Consider the following 19,018-nt stretch of genomic DNA (forward strand, 5'->3'; position numbering starts at 1 on the left):
TGTTGCTGCTCACCCTACTTCCACCTCCGACTGACAGAGTAGGAATTAACTGACCCACTGGCATAGGCTTTGGCAATTTCCGAAAGGAAGGATTGGCTACTAATCGAGCGTGAGTTAATGTCTAGAATGCCCAAAATTCCCGAGAGAAATACTCCACAAATGTATTATCCTTGAGGATAAAGGGATCCATTTGCCAGTGCCTTGGGCCCACTGTAACGTCCTTAATCTTAACCAACAGGTACACTGGAGTGTGATCAGAGATGGTAATATTACCGATCGTACAAGGTGCCACCAAGTCCAGGGTTGCCATGGGGATTGGAAAAAAATCAATCCTGGTGTGACATCTGTGTGGATTGGAAAAGAAAACCGTAAAATCCCTGCCTGTAGGGTGGAGACACCTCCAGATGTCCACCAACCCTCACTCCACACACAGATCCACTCATTGTTTAGTTTGTCCAGAGGGTATCGTGGTGGGGGGAGGGGGGCCTTTGGGCCACCCCTGTCCTGTGGAATCCATGAGACTGTTAAAATCTCCCCTTTCAATGATATGCCAGGACTCCTGACTGATCAATTTAGAAAACACATCTAGGAAAATGTTGAGGGATGAGCTGGAGGGCAATAAACATTTAAACATCATATTCTTCCCCATTTATCAAGGCTATAAGAATATGTAAAAAACCATTTCAGCTCGATGGGGTAAATGCCCCACCCATCCTCTGGTATAACTCCACTTAGAAATTGAAAGTACACATCTCAACCGCCACCAAACACAGTTTAAACCGGATTATTACCAAGAGGGAAAACAAGGAAAAGAAAGCTCCAACTGGACTTCCTCGATTTTTTAAAAAAACAACAAAGACATGACCAAAAAACACTATTTGTAGATACTAAATTGTTCAGATTCGGTTAATTTGTCCACAAAGTCTCTTGCCTTCTCCGATGTATCAAAGAGATGTACGGATCCATGTAAGGTTATCGGAGCACCGCCGGATACCTCAGAGAGTACTGGATCCCAAACTCCCTCAGTCTTCTCTTGGCAGAAACATTATCCGTCAGGGGGCGGGAATTAAACAGCCAGGGCTGACAAAGGAAGTCAGGAAATGTATCATAGGGAAAGAGAGAGTCTACAAAGTGGCCAAGAGCACTGGGAAATCAGAAGATTGGGAAGACGACAAAAACAAACAGAGGATAACAAAGACATAGAACTAGGAAGGAGAGGGTCAAATATGAAGGTAAGTTAGCCAGTAATATTAGAAATGATTGTTAAAGTTTCTTTCAATACATAAGAAACAAACGAGAGGCAAAAGTAGAAATTAGGCCGTTCCAAATTGATGCAGGAAGGCTCGTGAAGGGACATAAGGAAATGGCTGAAGAACTTGGTAAATACTTTGTGTCATTCTTCACAGTGGAAGACATGAGCATTATCCTAACAATTAAGGACAGTCAGGGGGCAGATTTGAGTATGGTAGCCATTACAAAAGAGGAAGTGCTAGAAAAGCTAAAAGGTGTAAAAATTGAAAAATCTCCCGGCCCCGATGGTCTACATCCTAGAGTTCTGAGGGAGGTGGCTGAGGAAATAGTAGAGGCTATTTTCAATCTTTCAAAAATCAATGGAGTCAGGGAAATTCCCAGATAATTGGAAAATCACTGTTGTAAACCCCTTGTTCAAGAAAAGATCAAGATAAAAGATGGAAAATTATAGGCCGGTTAGCCTAACCACGGTTGTAGGTTAAATTCTAGGATCCATCATTAAGGATGAGATTTCTAAATTCTTGGAAGTGCAGGGTTGGATTAGAACAAGTCAGCATGGATTTAGTAAGGGGAGGTCATCCCTGTCAAACCTGTTAGAATTCTTTGAAGAGGTAACAAGTAGGTTAGACCAGGGAAACCCAGTGGATGTTATCTCCCTAGATTTCTAAAAGGCCTATGATAAGGTGCCTCACGGGAGACTGCTGAGATAGGTGAGGGTCCATGGTGTTCGAGGTGAGCTACTGGCATGGATTGGGAATTGGCTGTCTGACAGCAGGCAGAGAGTTGGGATAAAAGGTTCTTTCTTGGAATGGCAGCTGGTGACAAGTGGTGTCCCGTAGGGTTCAGTGTTGGGGCCGCAGCTGTTCACTTTATATATTAATGATCTGGATGAAGGGACTGGGGGACATTCTGGTGAAGTTCACCGATGATGCAAAGTTAGGCAGACAAGCAGGTCGTTCTGAGGAGGTGGGGAGGCTGCAGAAAGATTTAGACAGTTTAGGAGAGTGGTCCAGGAAATGGCTGATGAAATTCAACCTGAGCAAATGCTCGGACTTGCACTTTGGAAAAAGGAATACAGGCATGGACTATTTTTTAAACAGGAGAAAATTCATAAGGCCAAAGTACAAAGGGATCTGGGAATGATAGTCCAGGAATCTCTAAAGGTTGACTTGCAGGTTGAGTCCATGGTTAAGAAAACAAATGTAATGTTGCCATTTGTCTCAAGAGGGTTGGAATGTAAAAGCAGCGATGTCCTTCTGAGACTTTATAAAGCTCTGGTTAGGCCCCATTTGAAATACTGTATCCAATTTTGGGTTCCACACCTCAGGAAGGACATACTGGCACTGGAGCATGTCCAGCGGAGATACACACAGATGATCCCTGGAATGGGAGGCTTAACATACAATGAACAGCTGAGGATCCTGGGATTGTATTGATTAGAGTTTAGAAGGTTGAGGGGAGATCTAATACAAATTTACTCGATAATGCATGGCTTAGAAAGGGTGGATGCTGGGAATGTGTTTCCATCAGGACCCAAGGGGTCAGCCTGAGAATTAGAGGGGGGTCAATTTAGAACGGAAATGAGGAGACATTTCTTCAGGCAGAGAGTGGTGGGCCTGTGGAATTCATTGCCGTGGAGCGCAGCAGAGGCCAGGACGTTAATTGTCTTCAGGGCAGAGATTGATAAATTCTTGATCACGCAAGGAATTAAGGGTGAACGATGAGAGTGCCACAAAGTGGCGTTGAAATGCCCATCATTCACAATTGAATGGCAGGGTGGACCCGATGGGCTGAATGGCCTGACTTCCATTCCTATATCTTAGGCTCATCATCGTAAGGTTTTCTTTTCTGGTTTACCACCGCTGAGAAGTCCTGGAAAGGCATGGGCTTAGAGCCCTCGTAAATTAGGGCCTTCAGATCCTTCCCCTGGATTAGACTACCTACAGTGTGGAAACAGGTAACACTATGGGTAATTTAACATGGCCAATTCACCTTTGTACTGTGGGAGGAGACCAGAGCAATGTGCAAACTCCACACAGGCAGTTACCTAAGGCTGGAATTGAACCTAGGACCCTGGTATTGTGAGGCAGCAGTGCTAACCACTGAGTCACCTGATTCTGGGAGTTGCCTCAATTCTCTCCTTCGCTCTGTCGTTCATGCAGTTTTTGAGCAAAGTAAAATGTAGTTCTGCAAATACAAATTCACCCCAGAAATCTATATGTGCTTGTGTGCGTGTGTGTGTGTGTGTGTGTGTGTGTGTGTATATCGGTTGGGGGGGGTGGGGCTGTTATGAGTGTCAACAGACAGGAGTGTTCCCTCCCAGTCGGAGAACACTTCAGCAATCAACTGGGACATTACAGGTGACCCCATTCAACTACATACACACACACACACACACACACACACACACACATACACACACACACACACACACACACACATACACACACACACACACACACACAAACACATACACACACACACACATACACACACCCACACACATACACACACACACATATACACGCACGCAAACACAAACACACACATTCACACACACACATACACATACACATTAACACACGCACATACACACATATACACACACACATATACACACACACTTACACATTCACACATACACATGCACAACAAACACACACATGCACACACACATACACACACCCATACACACACGTATACACACAACATACACATACACATACACACACATACACACACATATACACACACATACACATACAAACATACACAAAAACACCCACACCCACACACAACTTACATACACACACATATACACACATACATACATATACACACACATACACACAAACATATACACACATACATACATATACACACACATACACACACACAAATATACACATAGACACACAAACACATACAAATACACGCACATACACATACATACATATACACACACACATATAAGTTTGTGTGATGAACTTGTACTTCCAGAATTACATTTCACTTTGCTCAAAAACTGTATGAATTCATGTAAGATGCTGTAAATCTGTTTATTAGATTAGAATCAGTCTGACCATTGGGGCACAGACAGCCTCACACAGGGGAGCTCACACCTTCAATACATCATCTGGGCCGACATGACACCAATTGTTAAAGTTCACTTGAGAATGTAACTTTTGATAAAAGTTTTGCAATTTACATATGAAAGAACGAAAACCAACCTGGCCATTCTAAAAGATGAGAGACTTAACAAACAATCCAGGTCTTTCTCAAGATACAATTTCAGTTGCATCACACTGTAAACATTTGCTATAAATTCTGTGTTTTGCAATCTTATTCTCCACAACCACCTGATGAAGGAGCAGTGCTCCGAAACCTAGTGCTTCCACATGTTTGACTCTAACCTGGTGTTGTGTGATTTTTAAATCTGGCATTCACCCATCTCCTGACGGTTGAGCATACATCTCAAGGTCAGGACAGCGGCCCTCCGCAGGGATACAAATCGACTCCTTCTTTGGTCGCTCCACGATGGATCTCTCTGATGACTGTTCCCGTTCGTTGGTTGGCTCATTGGGATCATTGCTGACATCTTGGAAGAATTCCTGGAGTCTCATTGATCTGATGAATTCCTCACAACTTTACTCAATTATTCTTGTTGGTGATGTGGACAAAGGGAGACTAAATTTGATTTGCGTTTCAATTTGATTTTATTAACAAAGTATTGAAACAGTTTGTAACATCATTTGGAAATGCATACAAAGGTTCTATATCAGTTGTGTACAGTCTATGCAGAGAGAAAAGAATCAACAAACCATTGAAATATTGACATTTCTCAAACCTTCTGTATCGTTGTGGAAAGAAAGGCATTTTGTACTTGGACAGAAAACGATCTCTGTTCATTGTCAGGCACCAAGAGGGTCTGAGAACTGAAAGAATGATGTGATCATTTGTCAGAAAGACCTGAGACTGTGTTGTTTCCCTGTTACACCTTGGCAGCAGCTGCCTGAACCTTTAGTGTGTCCCTCAGTGTGTTGTCACAGATCTGGGAGTGTGCTTGGCTGTCACACTCATTTGAGGTCAACTGTTTCCAGTGGTCTGCCAATATAGTGCCCTCGTGGCCTAATGGCGATGGCACTGGTTTCTGAAATCTGGGATTTCAGGGATTTCATTTTTAAGCCTGGTCTTAGCAGTGGCTGATTTTCATCCCATGTCAACTTCATCTCAATCCAAATTGACTGGATTTTTTAACTACTCTGTTAAAAATCATTGTGCCTGTGTTGAGATTATGGCAAATGCTGTTTAGTAGAAACTTATACAAGATAATTCCAGGATTTGGGAGATCCTGGGGAGAATTGTCTGAAAGAGACAGCACAGCCACAATGGGCTGAATGCCTGCTTTGATTCTGTTGATTTGTCCTCAATGCAGCTTTTTGCAACATCTCCACTTTCACCTTCCCCAGTAACTGCAAATATCTTCAAGGTGCTGCACAAAATAACATTGAGCCCTTTGCTATTTTCCTGTCTCCTCCATTTTCCTCAGACTTGAGTTGTGCAAAGTTGGAGTTTGGTTGATATCTCATCTGTCTGTTTGGGAAGAAATGGGAGGTGGGATCAATTTATCAAGCAGCCAACAATTTGGCATGAGATGGAAGGGTTAAGAACCAATTAGTGAGAGTACAACATACAGAAATACACACTATGTGAGGTCAGGGTGCAGTATTTAACGACTGCCATTGGCAAACAGCATGTGGGGCCCCAGTGGCCTAATGGATAAGGCACTGGCCTCCTAAGCCAGGGATTGTGGGTTCAAGTCCCATCTGGGGTGTCTCTGCGGCTTATCCTTTATTTATAATCTATTTTGGAAAAATCCCCATCTCTGCATTCAGTTGATGGTCAGTGGTATCCAACAATATCTTGCACAAGATTTTCGAGGATCTGCAGGATTGAATGTTGAAGGTGGTGATCAAGTGGCTGCTGTTTCTGGATGGGGACGAGATTCCTAAGAGTGCGGTTGGAGAGTTTGCTTTTGGAAGCCAGCTCTCATCACACTCTCATCAACAAACCAACCCTTCAACACTGATCCCGCCAGAACATCGGATATTACTGACAGAGAATACCCTTTCCAACGTTTATAGGTGCACCATCGACAGCATTCTGTCTGGATGTCTCACTACCTGGTATGGCAACTGTACCATTCAAGATCGGAGACAGTTACAGAGAGTGGTGAACTCGGCCCAGACAATCACAAAGGCCAACCTCCCATCTATAGAAACCATCTACCAGGCCCACTGTCAAGGAAAGGTCTCCAGCATTCTCAAAGATCCATCCCACCCTGGCAATGTTTTTCTACAACCTCTACCATCGGGGAGAAGGTACAGAAGCCTGAACACACACACCAACCGGTTTTGAAACAGTTTCTACCCTACTGTTGTTAGAATACTGAACGGTCTCACAGACTCTCAATATTCGCCTGTACCTGTGTTTTTGTTCCTGCTGCTGTTTCCCTATTATTTCCTTATCTATGCTACTGAACTCTGTGAGCTGCCTATATTGCTCACAAGACAAAACTTTTCACTGTGCCTATCATTACTTGCAAATCAAATATTTTCAATGAATCTTCCACCCTTAGGGTCACTGTTATCTTGGTCCAACTCATTGAAGCCCATCATGTCAATGCTGTCTCTTTGGGAGAGCTGAGAAATTAATTCCACTCCCTTTCGCTCCAGTTCATCAAACGTTTGTTGCCACATGTATCAAACTGACTTGGTAATGTTTTAATTCCATGAACTCAAAGCAGCCATGCAGAGTTTTAAAGACATTAGGTCAGAGATTAACTTAATTTGAATGGAGATAATGCAGTGAGAGGGTTTTAATTGGAGAGAATGTTTAAATTGAAAGTATCCCCAGAAGGGATGTAAACCACAGGCAGTAGCTTAGAAGATCAGAGATGGAGCTGTTAGGTCACTGGGACAACACGTGCTTCAGGGGCCATGTCAGGAGAATTGATCCCCTCTACCTTGGTTGTGTTCATGTCAGAACAATGCTGCATTCTCCCAACATTTATGTTCACCAACATTTAGATTACTTACACTGTGGAAACAGGCCCTTCGGGACAGCAAGTCCACACCGCCCCGCCGAAGCGCAACCTACCCCTACCCCAACACTACGGGCAATGTAGCGTGGCCAATTCACCTGACCTGCACATCTTTGGACTGTGGGAGGAAACCAGAGCACCCAGATGAAACCCACGCCGACACGGGGAGAATGTGCAAGCTCCACACAGTCAGTTGCCTGAGGCTGGAATTGAACCCGGGTCTCTGGCACTGTGAGGCAGCAGGGCTAACCACTGTGCCGCCCACTTTCACTAGTTTCATCCCACCATCAAACTCACCATGGACTCCTGTTTAGTATCTGTCTCATTCTTGGACACATGCATCTCCATCAAGGATGGGCACCACAGCACCTCACTCAACCACAAACCCATCCTCAACATATTAAAACAGACGTCCCCTCTGTACAAGCCGTACACTTACACAGGATCTGTTCAGGTGAGGGGGAATGTGAGGGGCACTTGGAAGTACACAAGGATGCCCTGATAAGAATGTGATACGATGCTTAACTCATCAATCGCCAGTTCTGACATGCCCCAGCGGGAAACTGCAATGACCTCCTCAGGAGACAGACACGAGCTGCAACCAACAGGGTACCCTTCATTGTCCAGTACTTACCAGGAGCTGAGAAACTACGTCACATTCTCCACAGCCTGCAACACATTATCGATGAGGATGAGCACCTCGCCAAGACCTTCCCCACCCCTCCACTTCTCACCTTTAAACTGCCACCAAACCTTAAACAGACCATTGTTCACAGCAAACTGCCCGGCCTTCAGGACAACACCAAACATCCCTGTCACAGCAGACACTGTAAAACGTGTCAGAGTGTCGCCATGGATACCGCCATTACACATGGGGACATCTCCCACCATGTACGCGGCAGGTACTCATGTGACTCGGCCAATGTTGTCTATCTCATACGCTGCAGGGAAGGATGCCCAATGCATGGTACATTGGCGAGACCGAGCAGAGGCTACGGCAACAGATGAATGGGCACCGCGTAACAATCACCAAACAGAGGTGTTCCCTCCGAGTCGGAGATCACTTCAACGATCAGGGACTTTCAACCTCGATCCTTCAGGTAACCATCCTCCAAGGTGGACTTTGGGACAGGCAACAACGAAAAGTGGCTGAGCAGAGGCTGATAACCACGTTTGGTACCCATGGGGATGGCCTCAACTGGGACCTTGGGTTCATGTCACACTACAGCCGACCCCACGGCACTATACACACACACACCCACACCCACACTCACACACACATACACACACACACACACACACACACATCCTGTCACACAATACACATACACACTCCCACACTCACACCCACAAACACACCTTCTCACAGATGTATACCCCATTACATTCAAACACATACACATACACACACTCTCACAGACACTCACACCATCGCCCCCTCACACGCACACACAAACGCACACACTCACTCGGTCTCCCCTGCACACACACACATATACACACACATAAACCTGTTGTCCACCCCAATCTAACACCGGCTCCTCCAAATCATAACCTTTATGTCAATGACTGGTGCATTTTGGATGATAATGTAAAACATAACAATAGAAACCATCCAAAGTTGGGGCTTGATGTTTTCAAGTCATTACACTATGACTTTTCCCCTGGCGGTTTATTCCATTGTGGGATTGTTTTAATTCATTTCCTGGGCGTGAACATTGCTGGCTAGATCAACATTTATTGCCTCTCCCTAGTTTCCCCTGAAAGGTGATGGGGTGCTATCTTTTTGAACCACTGCAATCCATGTGCTGCTTGTATCTCCTTTCGAACTGATTGAAGATTTAACAGGAGGGAGTCGGCCATTTTGGATTTGTTCAATACATTCACATCACTTGTATGACCCTTTGATATTTTACTTATACATTCTGTGTCTGATGCCTCCTCTCTCATTACACCTGATGAAGGAGCAATGCTCCAAAAGCTCGTGGTTTCAAATAGACCCGTTGGACTAAAACCTGGTGTGGTGTGATTTTTGACCATTTGTTGGAGGTAAACCTACAATGAATCAATGGAGGGTGTTCCAGGATTGTGACCGAGCTACAGGGAAGGAATGCGATATGTTTCTGACTAGGCCAGTGTTTATTGCCCAGAGGGTGAGTCACCCACATTGCTGTGGGTCTGTAGTCTCACCAGGTTTTCTTCCTGAAAGGAGAATATGGAACCAGTTAGCTTCCTAACAAACCTCAATAGCAATATATGGTTACCATCAGACAAAGCTCCTCCTGAGCTGAGATTTCACCACCTTGTATGGTGGGATTACAGTCCATCTACCCGACACCATGAACTTGGTGTTCTGGATTCCTACTCCAGGTCTAGCACTGCACCACCATCTCCCCTTATTAACTGGAATTGAGATCAAACAGACACAGGGTGCTGATCAGAGTTCATGTTTAAAAACATAACAGCCCAAATGGGATATGAACTCACAACCCCGGGCTTTGAACATGGACACCCTCTTCATGATGCATCTGAGGTGAGATACCATGTTAGACACCCACGGCAATTGATAGCTCTGTCTTTGGTTGTGTTCCGAAGATCTTAAAAATTCGGCAATTCAGCTCCTCGAGCCTGCTTTGTCATTCCACACGATCATGGCTGATCTCATCTCGGCCTCATCTCCACTTTCCTGCCTGTTCTCCATAACACTTCAACCCAACTACAGCCTGCATGTAGGGATCCCTTTTCATGGCACAAGGCACTTCACAGGAACCACATTCAGGAAACCATTACACATGGACCGAAACCTTGGCCAAAGAGAGGAACACCTTGAGATCCTGAGACCCCAAGGTAGAGGGGTGGAGATCTTTACAGAGTGACTTCCAGAGGGTACCATCCAGGCACAGACAGTGATGTCCAAGCAATGAATAACAGGAAGCCAATCTGGCCTTTAATTTCCTGAATTATTCTTTTTGCCATTCTTAAAGAAAGAAACAACATTGGGTATTCTCCAGTCCTCTAGGAATTCTCCTGTGACCAGAAAGGATATAAAATATTTTGTACAAATCCGTAGCAATTTCCACACCTGCCTCTCTCAGGATTCTATGATAGATTCCATCAGGTCTTGGGGACTTGTCTACCTTAATGCTTTTCAAAACACCCAACACCTCCTTTTTAATATTGACATGCTCTAGAATATCAATATACAAGACTCACCATCCACCATGTCATAGAGCCATAGAGATGGACAACATGGAAACAGACCCTTCGCTCCAACCCGTCCATGCCGACCACATACCCTAATCTAATCTCGTCCCATTCGCCCACACTGGGCCCATATCCCTCTTGACCCTTCCTATCCATATCAGTGAGCAGTGTCGGTTTCTTCCCTCCCACCCTCCTGACCATGTACTCACTTTCTTTGTCTGCCTTTTTTCCTTTTAAAAGTGCCGATGTTTTGAGTTTTTTTTTCCCTCAAAGTTGCATAATAAAACAGTAATTGCTGCTCCTGGAATTTGAGGAAATCACCTCCAACACCCAAAATGCCTCAAAAAAGGGGCAGCTCTTACATTCACACCTTTTTCCCTTCCTCCATCTTGGACAACCAGAATTCTTTGGAAATACCAATGCAGTTTATTCATTGAGAACCTCACCCACTTCCTCCGGCTCCATGTGTAAATTCCCTCCTTTGCTCTGAGAAGACATACTATTTCCCTGGTGACCTGTTGCTTGTTATTCCTCTGTAAAATGCCTTGGAGGATCCTTAATCCTGTTTTCCATAAACATCGCATGGTCCCTTCAAATTCTCTATTTCCTAGTTTGAGTTCATTCCTGTTATCTCCAGGGCTCTGTCTGTCTTCAGTATCTTGAACCTTATTTATAACTTCTTCCTCTTTCTGCCTAAGACTTAACATCATAACACGTCTGAACAGGTCAACGAAATATATCGACAGGAACCATCGACAGCATCAACCTGCATTTATTGAGTTATCTTTCAAAACCAATTCAGTGCAATTGAAATACTGTGTGGTATCACTCACTGTAATAAACACTCTCCTTGAATAAGGTGAAGAGAAAGTAATGGCAAATTATAAAATTACCAAAATAATGCATGACAATGGTTCTTAAATATATGTTTATTAATTACTCTACAGATACTTATAAAAATTAAATACGGTGAAACAACTATCATGGACAATTAACCATACACTTCGCAATATTTCACTTTCACTGTAGAATTGTAGTTTTAAGATCAAAGTTTTTCTGAAGTTGATCAGATCTCACCCCATCTAATACATTTATATCTTTCTCCCCAAACTTGAGGTGAGAATTCATCTGTTTCAGAGGATTGCCTTATTTGATGAGCTGTTCCTTGATATATAATAAGTACAATCCCACAGACTTTGTCATGATTGCACCTTGTCTAAAGTCTGAATCAAATCATTCAATAGCAGACAATTCCCAAGAGGTTAATGAGCAAAAGTCCCATTCAATATTTTCAAATCTCCATTTTCCTTACATAAAAAAAATATACACAAGTTAAATACCACAAGTGCTGGAAATCTGCAATAAAATCAGGAAATATTGAAATGCAGCTCAGGTAGCATCTGTGGAGAGAAACACAATTATCAATTTGCAATATTCATTTTGTTTTTTTCAGCACATGCTTCCAAACCTGAGAGTTTCAACACTTACTGTTTATATTCTTAATGTAGATCATGCCCTTGGAGTGATTAATGTGAATGGAATGTTAAATATATCACTGAGATGTGCTGGTGAAGGGCATTGTTTCGTAAATACATGGAGCACTTACAAAGAGAGGCTGGTGTGAGAATTGTTCCCCACGTTATTCCAGTTCCAGACAGATACCCCAAATTGTTAAGCTCCCAGGTGAGCAGGGATGAAATGGTTTCCTTTCTTCATTTACCTGGATCCTTGGTTGGTCACAAACAGGTTAATTTTAAAAGGGACCCTTTCTTGTGGATGTCTTCTTCACAAACCAATTGAATTGGTATTTAAAAGTATCCAATTAAACCTGGATATGTTGAATTAACAACCTTTTGGAATACTGCGTTCAATTCTGGTTTCCCTGCTATAGAAAGAGGTTGTAAAACTTGCAAGCATTCAGAAAAGGTTTACAAGGGTGTTGCAAGGGTTACAGTGTTTGTGCTCTCGGGGGAGGAGGAATAGACTGAGGCTATTTTCTCTGGAGTGTCGGAGGCTGAAGGGTGACCTTATAGAGGTTTATAAAATCATTAGGGACATGGATAGGGTGAATAGCTTCAGTCTTTTCCCCAGGGTGGGGGAGTACAAAAACAGAGGGCATAGGTTTACGGTGAGAGGAATAATAACCCACTGGACTATAACCTGGTGTTGTGTGATTTTTAACTGTGTCCACCCCAGTCTAACACCGGCTCCTCCAAAACATTTAAAAGGCATCTGGATGGGGGTATATGAACAGGGTGGGTTTAGAGGGATATGGGCCAAATGCTGGCAAGTCGGACTAGATTAATTCAGGATATCTGGTCGGCATAGACGGGTTGGACCAAAGGGTCTGTTTCTGTGGTGTATAACTCTAAGACTCTGTAACATTTAAAAGGCAGCTGGATGGGGACATGAATAAGAAGACTTCAGAGGGATATGGACCAAATGCTGGTTTGTGGGACTAGATAACTTTCGGATATCTGGTTGGCATGGACGAATTGGAGCGAAGGATCTGTACAACTCTGTGACTCTGTAAGTGTAAGCTTTCTTGGGATATTTTGACTTTTGTTACAGAGCCTTTTTAAATGACTGGGACATTTTAATTTGTGCTTATTTGGTTTAATTGGTTTCTTTTAATTTGTTTTCAGAGTCGTGTAAGGAGACTTCTGAAAAGTAGGCTGTCAGTAGGTTAGAAGACGGAATAGGTTATGCTGCATTCTGCAATTACAGCGATGATGATGTGCCAAGTGTAATACTTCAACTGGCTTGGCATTGATTTATTGGTTCATACTCTTAGTCATTGAAGTTATAACATCTTCAGTTGAGAGTGAAAGCATATATCTTGGGAGGATATTTAATTGCTCTAAAGATACCACGTATCTGAAAGTTCCCTGCAGTTAATAGATCAATGGGACAGGAATTACCTATTATATCACAAAGTAAGTCTGTTTCTCTCTGCGGAATTTCTACTCAGCTAAAGATTGACTCTGCCTGTTGTGTGACACGGCTTTTAATTTCCACTGATCGACCAGATAAACATGAGTAACACAATGTAATTAAACTCAACTTTCCTTCGGTATTCTTGTTGGTGATGCAGACAATGGGGGACAAAATTGGTTTGCGGTTCAACTTGATTTTATTAACTAAATATTAAAACAGATTGTCAGAATTTCCCAAATTCCCACAATTTTACTCGCTCTATAGCTCTATCCATTTGAGAAAGGATATTATTGGAACAATCCATGTTGGGCCATTGGAATCTCCTTCTTGTCCCGATATAGAGCTGGCTCTCTTCCACAAAGGGGGGTCTCGCAGGTTCGGGCAGAGCTTTCTCCTGAGGCAGGAAACGATTTCTCTTCATTCTGAGGCACCAAGAGGGTCTGAGAAATGAAGGGACGATGTCATAACTGGTCAGAAAGGCCTTAGACAGTGTTCTTTAACTGTTACACCTTGACAGCAGCTGCTCCATACTTTAGTGTGCCCCTCAACATGTAATCCTCGATCTTGGAACATGCTCAGCTGTAGCACTCGTTTGAGGTCAACACTTTCCACAGACAGTGCAAGGTGGGAGCCCGAGGGTCCTCATAGATAAGGCCCTGGCTTCCCTAAGCTGGTAATTGATGGTTCAAGTCCCATCTGGGGTTCTTGGGTTTTAAGCCTGGGCTTTGTTGCTGATTTTCATTCCATGTCAACTTCATCTCAATCCACATTGACTGAATTTTTCATCAACAGTACTCTGTTAAAAATCACTGTGCCTACGTTGAGGTTATAGCAAATGATGTGACATAGAAACTTGCACAAGGTAATTCCGGGATTTGGGAGATCTTGGGGTGAATTGTCTGAAAGAGACAGCACAGCCCCAATGGGCTGAATGCCCGCTAAAATTCTGTTGATTTGTCCTCAATGCAGCTTTTTGCAACATCTCCACTTCCTCCTTCCCCAGTAACTGCAAATATCTTGAAAGTGCTGCACACAATAACATTGAGCCCTTTTCCTTCTGTTCCATTTGCCTCAAACTGTGGGTCTGCAAAGTTGGAGTTGAGTTGATTTCTCGACTGGGAGAAAGTGAGCACTGCAGATGTGAGAGATCAGAGTCAAACTGTGTGGTGCTGGAAAAGTACAGCTGGTCAGGCGGCATCCGAGGAGCAGGGGAGTCGATGTTTCGAGAATAAGCTCTTCAGGCCGATGCTCGAAATGTCGACTCTCCTGCTCCTCGGACGCTGTCTGACAGGCTGTGATTTCTCAAATGTCCGCCTGGGGCCAAATGGGAGGCGAGATCAATTTATCAAGCAGCTGACAATTTAGCATGAAATGGAAGGGGTAAAAAACAATCAGTAAGAGTAGAAAACTCAGAAAAAAACAATATGACAGGGGAGGGTTCAGTATTTAAAGATTGCCATTTTAACTACATGGGTGTAGCCCCAGTGGCCGACTGGATAAGGGATTTTGGGTTCAAGTCGCATCTGGGGTGTCTGGTTATTTATGGCTTGTTCACTGTCCACATTATTTCTAATAGACTTTGGAGAAATCCCCCTTGTCTGCTTTCAGCTGATGGGAAGTGGTGCCCAACATGTTCTTGCTCATGATTTTCGGGGATCTGCAGGATGGGGGGTGAATCGTCTGAAAGAGACGGCACAGTCACAATGGCTGAAAACCTGCTGAGATTCTCCTGGAGATGGCATGGTGGCTCAGTGGGTAACACTGCTGCCTCACAGTGTCAGGGACCTGGCTTTGATTCCTCCCTTGGGTGACTGCTTGTGTAGAGTTTCCAAGTTGGCTCTGTGGTTAGCACTGCTGTCTCATAGCACCAGGGACCGAGGTTCAATTTCAGCCTCTGGTGACAGTTTGTGTGGATTTTGCCCTTTTTCCCCGTGTCTGTGTGGGTTTCCTCCAGGTGCTCCAGTTTCCTCCCACAAGTAAATTAGCCATGCAAAATTGCCCAGACTGCTCAGGGATGTGAAGGTTAGGTACATTTGTCAGGAGGATATGTAGGGGAGTGAGTCTGGGTGGACGTGTTGGGCCAAATGGCCTGTTTCCACACTGTATGGATTCTATGAGAAAGACATTTGGACAGGTACATGACAGGAAATGCTTGTGTGGATGTGGACCAAGTGGAGGCAGGTGCAATTAGTTTTAAAGTTAATGGCTCCATGGCACTGCCCCTTCACTTTGGGAGAGGAGTACACCAAGGCTGCCCCCTGTCCAGCCAGCTGGATTTTCGGGGATAAAGAAAAAAACATGTATAACCTGGAGATTTAGAATCCCCTCAGTCCAGGGCACTGACTCTGTGCTGACTGAGCCACAGTCAGTGTGTTCTTGGAAAACAAACTTAAAAGCTGCCATTTTAACACCATACAGGTGGCCTCAGTGGCCTAATGGATAAGGCACTGGCCTCCTAGATCAGGGATTGTGGGTTCAAGTCCCATCTGGGGTGTCTGACTTTTAACACTTGTCTTCATGGCTGATCTTCATCCGAGGTCAAGTCAATTGATCATCTCCGCTGGAAAAGTCCCCAGGTCTGTGTTGGGTGGGTGGTACCTTCTGTCAGACCTGGCTTTGATTCCTCCCTTGGGTGTCTGTTTGTGTGCTTTGGTTTCCTCCCACAGTGCAAAAGATATGCAGGTTCGGTGGATTGGCTCTGGGGAGTGCAGTGAGAGAGGATAGGGGTTGGGCCTGGATGGGATGCTCTTCAGAGGGTCAGTGTGGATGGGATGGGCTGAATGGCCTCCTCCCACCCCACTCTAGGGCTTCTCTGAACAAGTTTGGAGCAGATGGTCAGAGCTCCACTGCAAGGCCCAGTCAAGGCTTCGCGAAGGGACTGGCATCCAGGTTTGTGTTCCTCCCCTACATTTCTCTGATCTTCCAGAATCTTCTGTGGCTTTGGCCAGTACGATCATGAGCAGGGTTCACAACATCCAATGGGGTCACACCAATACCCTTCACTGTTGTCATGCCAGGAGCTATAAAGTCGATTGACTCAGGCAGACACTTCTCCAATATACAACCCTCAGTCTGGTTGGAACTGGTTCTTCTTGAATCTTGGTAACTCTTTGATCTTAGCTCCACTGTTCTCTGGAGCTGATAGCTGCTGTTTAATTTAGTTTGGCCAATTTTCTATCAGGTCAAATTTCTCCAGCTGAGGATCAATTGAGAATGCCTGATTTTGTTGCCACGGTCACGTGACCACACAGGATTGAGATCAGCTGCACAGTGAAGGTTTCAACAAAATCAAAACCCCAAATAAGATTTGAGCCCACAATCTCTGGTTTAGGAAGTTAGTGCCTTACCCATGAGGTCACTGGGGCTACAACAGATAGAGCTACCAATCTATGGACAAAGCAGCTTCTGCTTTGGTTGTGTTGGTGTCAGTCTAAGCTATATTCTGTCAACATTACCAGCTGAACCCCAGATTACCTGCATCTTTGGTATTTATGATAAGGTCCAATATGTCAATGGAAATGATTGAAATCTGGGTGTTCAAGGTTGGAACTGATGGGGCTATGGCTATGCATTTGGGTCCTTACCTTTCTTAGTCAAGGTATTGAATACAATTGCAAGGAGGCTCTGATGGAGATGTGAGGTAGTTAGGCCATCGTTGGAGAACTTGGAGTGCCACATCCACAGATTGGACAAACATTTGTGGGAAGGCAACTGCTGAGGCTGACTCACAGAGTTTACAGAGGGAGATGGATGGGTTAAGGGAGTGGCCAAAAACGCAGCAAATGAAAGACAATGTGTGAATGTGTGAGGTTATACACTTTGGTAGGAAGAATAAAGCAGCTGGATATTATTTCAATGGAGAAAGACAGCAGAATGTTACAGCACAGAGAGATGTGAAATGTGTTTTTGCGGTCTCGCTGTTGATCCTTTGCTGGGACCAACCTTCATGGTAATATCGGTGAGATGTTCTTGGTTTCTCTTTAGTTCTTGAGTCTGGTTAAGCCGATTGTGATTTGCAGGCCGTGGTGAGACTGCGGTCAAGATCACCGTCAATTTCTTGGATGAAGTCTTCACGACTGGTAACGCTGACAGTCACCACTGGAGAGTGTCTCTGCCATTATCTGCAGTTGGCCCTGCACATCAACAGTTTCATCAGCAAACCTCAAGAGACATCATCCAAAACCTTTGTGCTCTTGAAGGCAAATCCCTTCTCATTAAGACAAGAAACAAAATGTCTTTAATGTGATGATGTTGATTTGAACATTTGGGATGATCAGGGAAAAGGAGCATAGGGACACACACCTGGATGCCAGTCCCTTCACGAAGCCTTGACTGGGCCTTTGACCATCTGCTCCAAACTTGTTCAGAGAAGCCCTAAAGTGGGGTGGGAGGAGGCCATTCAGACCATGACATCCACACTGACCCTCTGAAGAGCATCCCAGCCAGGCCTAACCCCTATCCTCTCACCTTGCATTCCCCAAAGCTAATCCACTGAACCTGCACATCTTTGGGCTGTGGGAGGAAACCAAAGCACCCGGAGTACCCCATGGAGAGAATGTGCAAACTCGACACAAACAGACACCCAAGGGAGGAATCAAAGCCAGGTGCCTGATGCTGTGAAGCAGCAGTGCTACCCACTGAGCCACCATGCCATCCCCAGGAGAATCTCAGCAGCTTTTCAGCCATTTTGACTGTCCTGTCTCTTGCAGGGAATTCAGCCTTAATCCTGCAGATCCCCAAAAGGCTTGTGTAAGGTCACATGGGACACCACATCCCATCAACTAAATGTGGACATGGGGGTGTTTGCAAAGTGCATTAAAGAGCAAGGACACCTAAGGAAGAGGCCAACACCCCAGATGGGACTTGAACCCACAATCCCTGGCTTAGGAGGCCAGTGCCTTATCCATTAGGCCACTGGGGCTGCACAGTAAAGATAAAAATAACAGCCTTTAAATACTGCACCCGGACATCTCATTGTGTGTTTTTCTGAGTTTTATTCTCTCACTGCACTCTGGGGATCCAAGATGGCGGTGATCTCAGACGATCATGTTGCAGAGCTTCGCACCACAGCACAAGGGGGAAGAATTTCTATCCCACCCAATCCAGACCATCGCGATATCCTGGGACTCTGAAAAGGTTGTGGACTCCCAGGACATTGTGAAAAATCAACTTACCTGCGTTTTCATCGTCCAGGGATGTTGAAGAAGGGAGGAGCAGTGTCCGGGGCCAGGCCCCCGGCCCAGCCTGCAGGATCCTCGAACTCGATTACCTACCAGGCCCTGGGGAAGGAGCTCGCGAAATCTCGTGAGATGTTGGGGAAGAAGATAGAGGTGAAGCTGGCCCCGATCTCTGTCATGCTGCAGAAGTATGAACAGCAGCTGGGAGACCTGGAAAAGAGGACGGATGGGGTTGAACACACAGTCACAGCGGTGGAAGATGATACCAGTTCCTCTAAGGATAGGATCCAAGCATCGGAGGCTGAGGGTGACCTTACAGAGGTTTATAAAATCATGAGGAGCATGA

General features: G+C 44.7%; 2 non-coding genes across 2 annotated transcripts; one reads left to right on the forward strand and one right to left on the reverse strand.

The window, feature by feature from the left end:
• Positions 1-6,012: 6,012 nt before the first annotated feature.
• trnar-ccu (transfer RNA arginine (anticodon CCU)) lies at positions 6,013-6,085 on the forward strand. The gene has a single exon. It is a non-coding gene; the product is annotated as a tRNA-Arg (tRNA).
• A 12,258-nt stretch (positions 6,086-18,343) lies between these two features.
• On the reverse strand, positions 18,344-18,416 carry trnar-ccu (transfer RNA arginine (anticodon CCU)). The gene has a single exon. It is a non-coding gene; the product is annotated as a tRNA-Arg (tRNA).
• Between the last annotated feature and the right edge of the window lie 602 nt (positions 18,417-19,018).

The sequence above is a fragment of the Chiloscyllium punctatum genome, chromosome 18, assembly GCF_047496795.1.
Source record: "Chiloscyllium punctatum isolate Juve2018m chromosome 18, sChiPun1.3, whole genome shotgun sequence".
In the NCBI taxonomy this organism is placed as follows: domain Eukaryota; kingdom Metazoa; phylum Chordata; class Chondrichthyes; order Orectolobiformes; family Hemiscylliidae; genus Chiloscyllium; species Chiloscyllium punctatum.